General features: G+C 37.6%; 1 protein-coding gene across 1 annotated transcript in view; it reads right to left on the bottom strand.

Moving 5' to 3' along the window:
* C14H1orf141 (chromosome 14 C1orf141 homolog) overlaps positions 1-15271 on the bottom strand; it is a 149418-nt gene that overhangs the window by 35902 nt on the left and 98245 nt on the right. The window contains exon 6 of the mRNA XM_064493477.1: positions 1617-1737. The gene's annotated coding sequence lies outside the window, so the exon portion shown is untranslated. The remainder of the gene's footprint in view (positions 1-1616; positions 1738-15271) is intronic.

Here is a 15271-nt window from a genome sequence, read left to right as displayed (position 1 = left end):
ATCCAAAAACCAACCAAACAAAAAACCCAGTGTTGCCAACGTAGTAGGCTCTCCTAAGAAGACGTCATCAGCAAGAGGCAAATGCCTCCTGCTAGAGGGAGCACTCAGGAAAACTCCAAGTGGCTCTAAACTCACAAACGAAAGAGCAGGACTGAACAATTATCTAGAAAATGGAGGCTCAAATCAAAATTTACTTCCATTATCTGGCTTTATCAATTCAAATGTTTACTTCTCGAAGGCAAGGCCTCTGTCCTATACTTGTACCTGATATAGCCTACTAAACACTGCACTGAGCACATCGTAGGCACTCACTGTCAAATGAGTACTTCTGACTTAATAATGAGATAATTGGCTGAATTTCTCCATCTCATATTCCAAGTACAGACACAAGGAATTCCCCCTTTTTTTTAAAACTAAAATGTTGATAAATGGCTCATACTATAGGCTAAATTATGTCCCCCACCCACTTGTGTGTTGAAACCCTATTCCCCCAGTACCTCTGGATGTGGCTGTATTTGGAGGGAGGGCCTTTATTTTAAAGAGATGATTAAGTTAAAATGCAGTCATTAGAGTGGGCCTTGATCCATGTGTCTGGTGTTATGTAGGAAGAAGAGATTAGGACACAGACAATATGCACAGAGGAAAGACCATGCAAGGACACAGGGAGAAGGCCGCCCTCTGTAAGCCAAGGTGAGAGACCACCTTGATCTTGAACTTATGAAATAAGACACTTTAATCTTAAGCTTCTAGCCTCCAGAATTGTGAGAAATAAATTTCTGTTGATTAAGTCACACTGAGGTATCGTGTCATGGCAGCCCCAGCAAACTAATAGAGCCTACAAATCATGAGAACTAGCTTAAAAACTCATTATTAGAACATTTAATTATTAAACCTGGTCTATGTGCGTAAGTCCACACCATATATTTTATTGTCCCCTTTTTGTTATAAGAGAGCAGGGGAGAAAATTGACTCCTCATTTTGTAAATTTACTAAAATTTGCCGGTCACCAACTTGAGATTAGATGGTAAGCTTCTAAAGAAAAATATCAATGATATTTAAAAAGTATGATGTATAGGCTCTGGGGAGTATTATTGTGAGCAACCAATCAGATAGCGATTGATAGAATCCACTGTAAATTCAAAATCGCAGAACGATTATCACAGGAGTGATAAACTCCAACCAGCCTTGTCCCAGGTCTGTTGCGTTTTTTCCTCAAGTTTGTCTTTGTTTTAAATTTATTTTATTTATTTTATTTGGGGGGGGGCGGTAATTAGGTTCATTTATTTACTTAATGGAGGTACTTGGGAATTGAATCCAGAACCTAGTGCATTTTTTTCCGCAAGTTCGAAGCATGGATCTTGCAGCCTGGAGCCGGCTCGCACCTCGTTCCCAGCCCTCCAGCTCACCTTCCCCCCAGGGAGCCTCGAACCCAGGGGCACAGGGGCGCGTGGGAAACAGGAAGCCTTGCTCACTCTATGCCTATGGCCCTTTAACGGGACGCCAAAATTGTCAAAATTAAGGAAGCTCCTCAATAGCAAGTATAGAAGAGGCAAAGTTTTTTCAGGGAACCTGGGAGAGGCCCGGAGCCCCGCCTCCCACCTGTGTCCCACGCTCACCTAAGAAGCCGTGGCTGGAGCAACCCTGCAGCCCCGCGTCACAGTGACGCCGCTCCTCGTTCTCTCTATCCCCGCTTAGATCCCGCTGGAGAAAGTTCCATGGGCCGGGGACGAAACGGTTCTAAAGATTAATAAAACCATGCATTTCTTATTTCTCCTCCCATCTCCATACAAACTTTAGTTTCCAATCTTTCAGCGCCTCTCCCTTCCCAAACCACATCCACTTCTTTCTTTTCTCCTCTGGCTCTGTAGCTATTTTCCGCCCTTTTTAGCCCCGTGGCAACGCGTCCTGTATCCATAGAAACAGTTTCCCGAGCTCTCCCTGCTTTGAAAAGGTTATGAGGACAGTGTACTCTCTCCTCCGAGGGGTTTCACCCACATACTTGCCACTAAAAGCCAAGAGACTCACCAAACTCTTATAACTATAAAGACTATTAGTGGGAGGAAAGAGAGGTTAAGGAGAGAAGAGAGGCAAGTAAAAAGAACTGGGGAGTAGTGACTTGCTTCTCTTTATTTCCTTCCTTTTATACTTTTCTGGAAACGCAGAATTTCAAAAAGGAGCTTGAAACTTCCTCCATGCAGTTTGCAGCTCTGAATGGAAGTTGACAACCTATTTTTGAATACCTGATGAAAGATTGCTTTCATGATTTATGATATTAAAAAAAAACACCCATTCTTATTCTTAAGGCCAAGAAACGGCCCATGTTATTGGTAAGATCATCTTTGTATTTTATAAGTTGTATAGCAGGTTTGGACACACACACACACACACACACAAATACACACCCTACATCATTTAAATACACCACAGAATCATAATCTAAAAATGACTGACTTGAAAACATTCTTGATTTGGCGAATAGTGGTAGAGCATTTCTACAACAATGATTAAATTTGTAGTCAAGAGTTATGTCAGTAAGCATTTCAGGAATGTACCTTAACTGATGCAAATCAAAATAAAAACAAAAGCTTTAAAACCAGCATTGATCATCATGACACAAGTCCATGCTAGTGGCAATGACATTACTTAACCAAAAAAAAAGTGGTTGGAGCTATGTAGTAATAAAAATGCAGCTAGAAATTGTTATTCATAGTCAATGCATGAAAACATTGGAATCAATTTAAATATAAGAAATACAATAAAAAAGATAGTTTAATTCTATTATATTTTTCAAACCATATCCATTCAAATACAGTGATTTGTATGGAACTGGCAACTAGAATCTACCTAGTTGATAGTGGAGATTTGTTTAATATTACTATAATGCCTTTAGTGTGTAAGTTTGCACAAAAATGAAATTAGCTTAAGTAAAGAATTGAGTTCAGAAATGTTAACCACTCACCAATTTTTAGTCAATAAAATTTATAAAGCATGAATCTTATATAAAATTCTTAGAATATTATCTTAGTTAATATTTATGGCACACAAGCTACGTGCCAGATACTAGACTAGAAATTTTTGGTAACATCTCTCATTTCATCCTTCATCTTTCATTAATCCTTAATCTTTAATTAGTATGTATGGGAAAGGTATCTTTAATTTCAGAAATGATCAAACTCAAAGAAATTATGTGATTTGCCTAATATTATACAATTAGTAAGCATTAATATAACAAAGTATTTTCTCTTTAATAAAAAACATTTGGTAAAATGTACATCAAAACCAATTTAAATGGATTCCTTCCTAACTACCTTAATCGCTCTCAGTTAAATTCGACAGGTATTTACTGAATGAGTTCATGAACCTATTATAGATAAATATCAGGTAAAGGAGCCTAATAAATGTTTTATTTAAAAAGTACACAATATCTCAACACATACACTGTATTCTATAAGAAAGTGAAGAAAGTACTATCTGTGGACTTTTTCCTATTGCGATGTGTCTAGGCCAACCGCAAAGTTGGAGGGCATCCTCCCCAAGACCACCCTCACTTCTGACACCAAGTTCGAACCCTCAGTTTCAATAATTAGCTTACATGGGCTGAAAGCTATTATCCTCAGGACGAGGGCTCATTACAGGGAAAAGACACAGGTTAAAATCAACCAAGGGGAAAAACGCACAGGGCGGAGTCCAGGAGAAGTGCCAAATGCAGAGATTCTTTTGTCCTTTTCCTGGGGTCAGGAACAGGTTACTCTCCCAGGATAGAGGAATGCCAGTACAGAAGGAGTTCTGCCAACCGGGGAAGAGCACCTGAGCTTGTGCCCAGAATTTTCAGTGGGACTTCATCACATAGGCATGACTGAGTGATTGATTACCCACATGGTTAATCTCAGTCTCCAGGTTGATTGATCCAAAGACCCTACTTTACTTCACATTGTTAATCTTTCTGCAGTGGTTAGCCCCCACCCTGGGACTACAAGGGTGTAGCCTCCACCCTTAATCACATTGTGAGACTATCCAGTATGACTCAGGCAAACAAAGACACTCTATCAGACACAATATTGCTAAGAACAAAAGATTACCCCCCAGAAGCCAAGGGCAAAGTCCTCACCTTCATTTTGGACAAGAGAGTCTTTACTATGAATTCTTTACTACATCTCTACTACATTGGCTTTAGAAAGTATCCAGATTTTTATTTAGCCAGTCAGAAATGGTGAAAATCATGTGTTCCTCACCCCGACTTCCTGTCCTCTCTAGAAAAGGGAGCATTTATTTTCTTGACCCACACAAACCATGAGGCCTGGGAGAACTGTCAACATTCTTCGACTTTCCTATTGTCCCTTTCACACCTTTATTCTTCTCTTCCTTAGGAAGTTCTCCTTTGATGAGGTTGGAGCCAACCATCTCTCCACACCTACTCACTAACAAATTCCCAGCCATTTCTTGCTTTTACAGATTTGGGAAATTTCCCAAGTCTTTCCTTTCATATTGAATCTATGAAGTCAGTAGTTTTGCCCGAACACTCATTAACCTCCCAGACTAAATCTATCTTGACTTCATTATCCACTGAAACTATAACTCTGAAACCTTGAGCTTTAATAAATGATCTGATTACAACCTCTCATCCATTTAGCCCACTACCTCTCTTACTTCTAGAAATAGGCTCTTTGGCCCTTAATGACCCCTTAATGACCCCTTAATTCCAAATCTCTCATTTGCAAATCCGGTGAACATCTTTCAGACCCTGTGCTATTTGACCTTTTCTGAATCTGACACTTTTTAACTTCTGGCTCCTTGAAATGCTGCCTTCCCTTGGCTTCAGTGATGCCCCTCTCTCCTACTTCTCCTGCCTTACTGAGAATTTCCTTATTACCCTCCTTTATGGACTCCTGTTCCTCTGCTTACTCCTCAAATATTACGGTACCCTGAGATTCTCTCCTGTCTTGATCTCCCTTTGTTTCCTTCCTGGGCTTGGCATTGTCTTCAGAACACAATCCAAATTATGCAGCATAGAGTATCTACCATCTGCGTCCAGTTTATATTCAACTCAGTTCTGAATTAAAAAAAAAATTTCAGCCAACCCATGGTACACAAAATGACAACCTTATCAGTTGATGTAAATTTTTCAAATGTTCCAAATTTTTCATACCTTTGTGTCTTTGTTCATGCTGCTCCCTCAGCACAGGCACTTCAGAAGAACTTATTCAACTCCAAGGCTCCAAGGAGGGAACATGTTATGTATGCTATGCCAGTGAGACCGCTGACTGCAACCCCCTGACCACAGTGACTGGCTCAGGGAGAGGCAGATATGTGAGGCCAGTTAGGGCTCAAGAAATTCAGTTCTGGGGCTTTGAGCTCCAGAGCCAGCAGACCCTCTCCTTTCCTAGTCTGCCTTAGGCTCTGGGGGACAGCATGAAAAGCCTGAAAATGGAGCCAATCCAGAGGAAACAAGCTGAGAAGTGGATGCTGGTGGTATCATCTGAGCCCTAGATCAAGCTACTACTTGAAAGCTAGAGCTACTGCCAGATCTTTCCATGATGAAATAAATTCTCTTTGTGCACAAACCAGTTTGGATTTATTTTTTCACTTCTTAAAAAAGGAAATCTAAAAACTGATACTGTGCTTGTCGATGAAAAATTAATCAGTCGATCCGAGAAAGAAATGGAAACTTTTATTTGAGCCAAATTTGAGGGTTATAACCCAGGTAGAGCATCTCAGAAAGCCCTGAGAATTGTTCTGCCAGTTAGAAATCAAGGCATAGTTTAATAAGTTTTTTGAGACAGAGAGCTGTACCTCAAATGATGTATTGACAGTTTACATAATCCAGATCTAAGCATCATCCTGGTGGGTCATGTGACCTCTTATAGTATCAAGAAGGAACATTATCTTTTAAGGAGTTGCTGTGTTGATGCAAGGAGAATGTTGTTCCTAATGACTGAGCAGGTAGTCCTGCCAGTAGGGGTGGGGTGGGGGGAGTTGGTCGATGCATCATGCAGATACACAATGCACAGTGTGGGGAGAGAAGGCAAAAGGGGAGAGAAGAAATTTTTACACTTAAATTTTTCTTGTCTTGCCATAAAATAGGAATTTTATTTCATATGCTCAACAAATATTTGTCAAATGAATGGAAACCATAAAATGGGTAGGTTAATGATCTCACAGGGCTGGCCTGAGAATTAAATGATTAACCAATCTGAAGCACCAAGTCCAGTGCTGAGCAAAAAGCAGATACTCAAAACTTTCATTATGTTTCCGTGCCCCAGCCCTTTCCCTGCAAAGTCCACACAATGCAATTCAAAATTGCTACCTGAACTTGATTTTATAGTACTTAAAAGGTAAATATTCTCAAATATTTGAATTATTAAATCCTAGACTTTCCACCTATAAATCTTTTTCTCCTATTAAAAAGGACAACTTTACATTTTTTCCCTTGTGTAATATCTTAAGATGTTTTGCTTGTTTTACATGGAAAAACACAATATTTAAAGTAAAAGATTGTAAGATCTGACTTCATAAATAAATAATATTTTTACATGTCAAAAAAATCACAATGTGGAGGAGGATATAGCTCAGTGATAGAGCATATGTTTAGCACGCATGAGGTCCTGGTTTCAATCCCTTGCACCTCCATTTAAAAAATAAATAAGTAAACGTAATTACCTCCCTTCAAAATAAAAAAAAAAATTTTAAATCACAATAAAATTTAAAACATGTTAAACCTGGAAAACTACCGAACATGTGTAAACAAAGAGTATCTTAAACAGCTTATGAATCATTAAGAAAAGGACAAACAGAATAATAGAAAAAAATGTGTGTTGAATACGAATAGTCTATTTGCAAAAGAATACCTACAAATGACCATTAATTTGTAATTTGTAATTAAATGACCATTACATTTTAAATATCAGCAAAATATTCAAAGCCATATGCATTAAACTAACAAAATACAACTTTTCCCTTATCATATTGGCAATTTTGGGAAAGAAACAGAGAAATATGCACACCTATGCTCTACTGGTCAAAGTATAAATTTTTAGAATGCTGATTTACAATTTGCATGAATTTTTTCAAAATATATGTAAACTTTGGCCCAGTAATTCCACTCCCAAGAATTTATATTTAGAAATTAATCACAGAAATGCACAAAGAATTAGGAAGAATGTTGTTAGAGTAACATTTTTTATAATGGTGTGAAAAATTAAAAATAGGATAATGGCATCTACTTAGTAGTTACTGAATTCCCACTTATTAAATGTATTATGTGTCAAGGACTGTACTGAATTTCATATATATTGTCTCATTTATTCTTCATTTTATAGTTTAACAATTGGATTCAGAGATGTTAAGTATCTTGATCAAGATCATAAAGCTAGTAAGTGGCAGATCTAGAATTGAAACCCAGTTATATCTGTTTTCAATCTTTACCACTATTTTCAGATTTTCTTGTCAAGCTTTTGTCCAGCCATAGGATGTTATGTATGATGCAGCTACTGAAGTGATATAAAGAAATATAAAGAAAAGTGATGTAGGAAAATGTTTGATACTGTGTTAATTGAAAAAAAAAATCAGATCATCAGACTTTACATATAGAATGATTTTTTTTTTAAACAAAGTATGGATCTCTCTTCACAGAAAAAGATCTGCAATAAAACACTCTTAAAAGATGGTTATCTTAGGGTGGTAAAATTATCTTTGGAATTTGTTTACTACTTCATAGTCTTGCATTTTCTAAATGCACAAACAATTAATGCATAGTAGAGACTCTAGATGGGTATGTATTATTTTTGCAGCCAACAAGTTATTAAAATACTTTGATATGGCCCCTAATTTTTTTCTTCTTGTGTGGTATGAAAAGACAAAGCCTCTTTAAAAAATAAAGTTTGAAATATCTTTCTATTTGGCATTCAGAAAGTTTTTATAAAAGTACATAAAACTAAAGATTAAAAAATGATAATTTAATGATTTCAAAAGTAAAGGGTAAACCAATGAAAAACAGAAAAGTTGAGAATATACAAAAAGAAAGCTGTTGATAATTTGATTGCAACCCCATTTAAAATACTTCTATTCTCTGTTCTTGGTTGTGGCACTTTTACCTGAAGGAGGGGCCAAGACATTTCTGTATGAAGAACAGGTGGAGCCTCTCCAATTGGCCTGCTCTCAAAGATATTTTACAAATATAATAGAGCAATCTGCTTTTATCCTAAGGCAGGAAAAAAATCTGAAATGGGCAGACGTTTTAACTTTGACATCAAGACTCCAAAATATAGATTGTCTCCTAGAGTGGCAATAACAGATTAGTTGCTCCTAGGACTCATAAAATCAAATGTAAATACTTGTATTGCTCAAAACTAGGAAGGATACATTCAACTGATTAAAACAATCCCTAACACTGCATTGGACATAGAATCCCTGCCTAGATGAGCTTAGTGTTAGGAATCTCATTAAAATTCCAAATTCTGTTTTTCAACTTATCTATAACATGATTCAAAACCAGTTTAATGTGATTTCAACATATTTATGTTTTATGGGAAATATTTTGCAAGGCATTCTGTTACTTTTAAGAAAAGTTCTGACAAACCTGTCTTCTAAATTTAAACTGTTCAAAAATACTCTAAAACCAAATTAGTAACATATTATCATTACAGTGCTAGTAGACCAGTGATAAATGAGGGAGGGTTAAGGGGGGAGTGTTGGTAGGGAAGACAGGAGGAAGATGAGGACAGAGAGAGAAATAAAGATGAATTAAATAGGAGGGAAGAGTGTTAAAGAGTGAATAAATAATGTATGTATAAATAGGGAAAAATAACAATGAAGATTTTGTGGTACAAATAAGAATATGCCCTAAAGAGCTCTTTTGGTATTTTCTTCTGTTTGGTACTACTTAGAGAAAGAAGGTAAAACTTCAAGAGAAAGACGTTAAGGGGAAAGGAACTAAGGCACATGTAGTGAGATATTTTCCTGGATGTTTAATCTGTGTTATTTCATTAAAGAATGAATCACTTTTAATTGGACCCTGTGTTCAGGGCGTAACCTCGTTTAGTCTTCCCCACAGGCTTAAGAGTATTATTATTTCCAATTTATAAACGGGAAAATTGACACTCGAATAGGTTAGGTAATTTGACAAAGTTACTTGGGCATTAAGAGGTTAATTTTTTTTTCTCTCAAAACTGGGATCTTTCTCCTCCCCATCACGGCATGACAATATCAAGAGCTATAGTGTGCTTCACGGGGCGAAACGCAGGCAGAGTGAATAACCTGTCTGGGACTCAAGACAAACTTCACAGACTAACAGATAAACCACCGTCAGATTGTTTGGAAATGAGTAGCATGAATTAGGATACTGTGCTGGGAGGAATTTTTGCTTTAAATGTAAAATTAAAGGTGAATTGATAATGAAAATGTAAAGATCATTAAATCTTACTTGGGTTCTTCCAAAAGCAGATTAAGCAAAAATAAGAGCTTTGGTGTGAGAACTTTATTTAGGAGTGACCCTGGGAAGTGTGATGAAGAAGCAAAGCAAGAAAAGAAGAAAAGTCAGTGCATTAATGAGTGGGTTACTGCTCTGGGCAATTCTTGGTAATTCTGAGACTTGATGGAATTGATGTAGAACCCATGACAGAACTGTCCCTTCGATGGGTGAGGAAGCTAGGGTATTTATCCACAACATTCATCCCTCATTGATCGGCGGTTATTCGGGGTCATTACATCCCTGGCACTTCCACCCTGCCCCACAAATTGGCTGAGCTCACTCCTGAGACCAGAGAAAGTCTCCAGGCAGGAAGACACAGATGCTTGAGGTAAGATGCCATTGGCATATAAAGGAATTCTTGAAGCTGCGACATTAGGAGTGAATTGAGGGGATGCAGGCAGGACATCCATAGTTATCTATAGAGACCAGTAAATAATTGTGTGTGTGTGTGTGTGTGTGTGTGTGTGTGTGTGTGTGTGTGTGTGTAACTTCAGCAGAATAAAATGCAGTTTAAGAAGTTAAGTAGGTTCAAAAGGATAAAATGAAGGGGGAAAAAAAGATCTTTCTTTTATACACCTTTCTACCACTTGATGGCAGTATACCAAAGTTTAGATGATTGAAACTAAAAGGAAGGGGAAAAAGGTAGTAATAATAATGACTTAAAATGACACCAAATATCTCATGATAATGGCTGCAAAACAACTTCCCAAAATGTGTTCTTTTTCAGCTGGAGATTAATCTACTGTTACTATATTGCTATATTGCAAGTTTTTCAGAAAGATTCTTTTTTCAGTGCTTCCCTTCTCCCCCAGCCCCTGCCCATTTTTACACCTATTATAGACTCATTCAATCACTATCACAATGCAGTGAAACTATGGAATTAATGCTTAAACCACTTTCTTACTTTGTATGTCTCTTCACTTCACTCTCTACTGAGGCCTGATTTGTCTCTTTACATTTGTATTCTTTATAGAAACAGGAAGTTCTTCCTTTTAGTAAGAAGGGAGTTTTCTTTCTAACCAAAATGCTGGGGAAAAAAAAATAATTACAAAAGCAAAACTCTTACCATTCTTTTGTATTCCCTTCTTGTGTCATACATTTCTTTTTAAACTACTTAAAATGATTTACTTAAAACCTTACAAGTTAAATTTAAAGTTTGTACTAAATACCGTTTTTATCTTTGAACTAAATGTAAAATTAAATAATGACAAACTGTTATTAATTCTAAAAGAATGGTTACTTTCTCAAACTCCCTTTCTACTTCCTTTTGGTTTTGTCCAACTGATTTGATTGTTTCTATGTGGGGCCTTCTTTCTTCTCTGACATTAAATGTTGGAATTATCCAGGGTTCTGTCTTCAGACATGAATTTTCTCTCACCCTAGTCACTTCCTCTAAGTAATCTCCTCATATCCAAAGTTTAAATTATCTCCAAGTTACTGATGGTGCCTAGATTTATATTTCCAGTCTCATCTCTTCCTGAAGCTCCAGTTTCGTTTTGTGATGCCTAATAAACATTTCCACTGGAAGTCCCATGGGCACTGCAAATTCAACATGTCTACCGGTTAATTCATGTCCCATCCCAAACATGTTCTATCCCACACCCTTTTGTCTTTTCACTGGGTTGTTGAGAATGAAATACTAGAGTCATTTTAATGTGAATAATGATAGTACTTTAAAATATTGAGTTTTCACCTTGTTCCAGGCACTGAGTCTTTTATATGCATTACCTTACTGAATGCTCAAAACAAGCCTATGAGGTAAGTACTATTGTTAAAACCATTTTACAAATGAGTTAACAGAGACTTGCTCACAGCTTCAAGGCTACTAAGTAGAGAAACTGAGATTTAAACTCAGGCAGTGCGTTTTCAGAGTCCATTTAACAGTAGCAGGACCCAATATCCGTGTTTCTAAACATTTTGTCCCCTCCATTGCAACTAGGTTGGAATCATCTATCTATTTCTGGCAAGTGAAATGGGAACAGAAGTGATGTATATCTCTCCCAGGCCAAGGCACTTAAAGAAATGGTGTTCTTCTCAATCCCTTTTTTCCTTCAGCTGTGGCAGCCTTAGAGGCCATGAATTCCAGATGGCGTAGCGACAAGATGGAGGAGACTCCATATAATTAAGGAAAAATACCTCTGTGGCAAGTTGCAGAGATTTTAGAGTTTGTTGTTATCCCAGCATGTCCCAGCCTACCCTGTCTAGTACAAGCAACATGCCAATAAATTCCCCCCTCTCCATCACTGTCTATCTGCTTAGATCAATTACCAAATCTTTCCATTCCTCCTTAGTTCTTCTTCCTTTCTGTGCTTTCCATAGTGCCTTGGGCTGAGCCCTCATTATTCCTCCAAATGGGACAGCGACCACAGCCTTCTAAATAACTGACCTTCCGGCTTCCATCCTCAGCCGTCGCCAATCAATATGCCACGGTGCAGCGAGAGTGACCCTTAAAAATGACATTATATTAATTCCCTGGCCTCACTTAACATTTTTAATGGTCTTCCCGTTCCCCAGCAGGTAATGCCCAGTCTCCGCAGCATGGGCTCCAAGACCCTTGAAATGCTTGATAAAACCTACCTCCCTCACTGATCAGTCCTCTCAACCTCACATTCATCCCAATAAGGTCCTCAAATGCACTGTATTCTGCTTTCTAATATGCAGCTCCTTCTGGGAATGCCTTTTCCATGCATCTTTTGAAATTCGACTTAGCTTTTGCCTTTTAGGAAGAAATCTCCCCTCCACTTTATTCCATCTCCTCTTTTCTGTGCTCCCATGGCCTCCTTTTCTGGCCCTTATGCCACTGCATTGTAGCTCTTGTTTCCCATGTCTTTGTTGATTTCACTAACTGTCATATTCATGTTAATATCGTCACTACCATGCACAGTGTCTGGAACATTTTGGATAATTCAATATTTGTTGAATAAATTAATAAGTACATGAATGAATGAAAAATATTTTTCTCTATAATGTGTTTCCAGATAGGCTTTAGGGAAAGCAGGATCATTAAAACAGTCACAAAATTGCATTTTCTGGCTGTGATAGCTAGTCTGCAAAGATGGCCCCCAGTGAACCATGCCTCCCAGTATTCACACTCTTATATAAACCATTCCTACATTGAGTCTGGCCTGGCCTTGTGATTCGTTTTAATCATTAGAATGTGGAAGAAGTAGGGGTGGGAAGGGATAAATTGGGAGCTCGAGATTTGCAGATACTAACTGTATATATTATATAGATAAACAAGTTTCTTCTGTATAGTACAGGGAACGATATTCAGTATCTTGTAGTAACCTATAATGAAAAAGAACGTGAAAACAAATATATGTATGTATATGTAAGACTGAAACATTATGCTGTACACCAGAAATTGACACAACATTGTAAACTGACTATACTTCAGTTTAAAAAAAAGAATGTGGAAGAAAGGAAATGGTGCAACTTCTAAAGTTGGGCTTAACATATCTGCAGCTTCCAATTTCTCTATTTGGGCTATTCCTTTTGGAAACCAACTAATGTGCTATGATTAGTCCAAATTATGGAGATGACATAGGGAGGAAAATTGAGGCACTTTAGTCAACAGTCCCAGCTGACTTCCCAGACGCCAGCCAGTACAAGCTGCCAGCCATGTGAATGAGTCATTCTGGATATTCTAGACCGGTGGAGCCACAGATAACTGCAGCTCCAGTCAACACTGTGTGGGACAGAAGCACCTCTCAGCTTAGCCCAGTCAACGCCTTCTCGCCTATTCTAGCTTCTTGTGATCATGTCTCTGATGCATGCAATGACAAAGGTGACAATTCTGCTGCCTCCCAAATCTTTGCCATGGTTACCAGTGCCTGCCAATGTCTATGCTAATGTTGCTGGTACTCGATGTTGAGAGTGCAGACATCTACAATGGGGTGCAGTCTTGGGTCACTACAGAAGTTGCTGCACGAATACTGCTGACCTCTTGTGCTTCAGGGTCCCACAGAGATCACTGTGAAACAGCCCTTCAGATTTGATTACATTTTTATTGCATTCCTTTCACTCTAGGACTCAGGCATGAATCCGTGGGGGTTGGGTCACTAAATAATGTGAGGGACAGACAGAGAGAAATGGTGCCATATTCATAATCATTTCTTCTCCTTTACACTGGCCCCTTGTCCTTCAGCTACACTTCTGTGTCAGGACATTCTCTTCCCTTGGATTAAAATCTTCCCCAAAAGGTACCAAAATCCTTCATTGTTTACACATCTGTTTACGATACTAAGCTACGAACCTCACCAGATCTTCAGACATGGCCAGAGAAGACTGAAACCAAGAGGTTCAACGTGCCCAGATTCTAGTGGAACTAAGACCAGACACCTCATTCATTCGTTTATTTTAAGTGCAGAATACCTCTTCTCTTCCCACTTGCGTTTGCTAACACCTCTCCTTCTCCTTGGGGAAACTGCCCTTCCCCCTTTCCAACTAGTTGTGGTTGGATGGTCAATTACAGTACATCACCCCACCCTAGCCCACAGGGATGAGAACACGAACCTGTTCCAGTCAATCATGCAACCACATCTCTCTAAGAAAGAGGATTGTTTTAAAGGATTAGTACAGGCCCCAAGGTAGGGCAGAAAGAGTTCTTCTCCGAGACTTCTTTTTTCAGGAACAAGACTCCTTTCTCGAGGCACAAAATAAGAAGGTTGTAATCCTGGGCTTCTATATGGATAATACTTTGAAAAAAATGAAGTCTAGAAGAATTATACAGATGAGAAACGAATGGGGTAAAACAGAGTGAGTTATGGTTGTGCTGAATTGGAAGTTTTTCTCCCTGAGATACCTGAAGTTACCTGCTCCCTACAGAAATCCATCAATTCTGTAACGGGTCCCATTCTTTTTCCACTAATTCCCATTTTTCACACTGGTAGTTTGAGTTGAATTTCTAGCAGTTAAAAAAAAAATTCTGACTATTACAAGAAAAGCATACCAAAATGATAAGAATATTTTTCTTGTTTTTAATTATCTGACTTTTATTCATAATAGGAAAGTGACTTATAGTGAAAAGAGCTGAAGTTGCAGTATATTTAAAGAGCTATTTAATAAGAAACCAATGTGCTATGGGATAAAATTTGTGGTTACTATGAGCTAAGGAGGTTAATAAATTGTTCAAGAAAAGAAAATTAGATTTTCAGAGTTTTTTGTAGCGGGAAAAATTTATGGAAAATATATGCTTTGTTGGAGTAAAATGATAATTGTAAAAGTTATTCAGCTTTACCATTTTCTCTTGCAACTGCTATGTGAAATTTTTGTGTAAAAAAATGAATATATCTATAATCTTGCCATCCAGAAAAGATGGTACAAAGTGAAGTAATGAAACTCTTTGAGAGTTCTTTACTATTGAATAACGCTATGCTCTGGATGTAATGAAGTTTTCTATTGGTTTTTAGAGTGAAACATGTACCAGGTTTAACTCTAACATACTCAATCATTCTTCTATTTAACAACTGATTAATATTAATATTAATAATTAATATTAACCTCAGCAAACTATAAAATTTCTTGTAAACAAGGCTGCAGCAAGGACCACTTATGAAATGTGTAAAGATATCTAAAGAAGACAAGTTAACTAAATTCATCATCAAAGATTTACTCTGTCAAACAAGAAAGTAGAAATTTGACAACTCAATTTATACAATAAATTACCTTTTTACATCGTATTGACAAGTCTGAACACTTTGATTTCCCAGTACTATGAAGAAAAGGAGGCACATGGAAGAAATATCCTGAAAGAGGAAGTTGGTTGACTATAAAGTTAACATCTCTCCTCAGTTTTAACAATTG

The sequence above is a fragment of the Camelus dromedarius genome, chromosome 14 (genome assembly GCF_036321535.1).
Source record: "Camelus dromedarius isolate mCamDro1 chromosome 14, mCamDro1.pat, whole genome shotgun sequence".
NCBI lineage: Eukaryota > Metazoa > Chordata > Mammalia > Artiodactyla > Camelidae > Camelus > Camelus dromedarius.
Note: the sequence above shows the minus strand (reverse complement) of the source record. Positions and strands in the feature narration are given on the sequence as shown.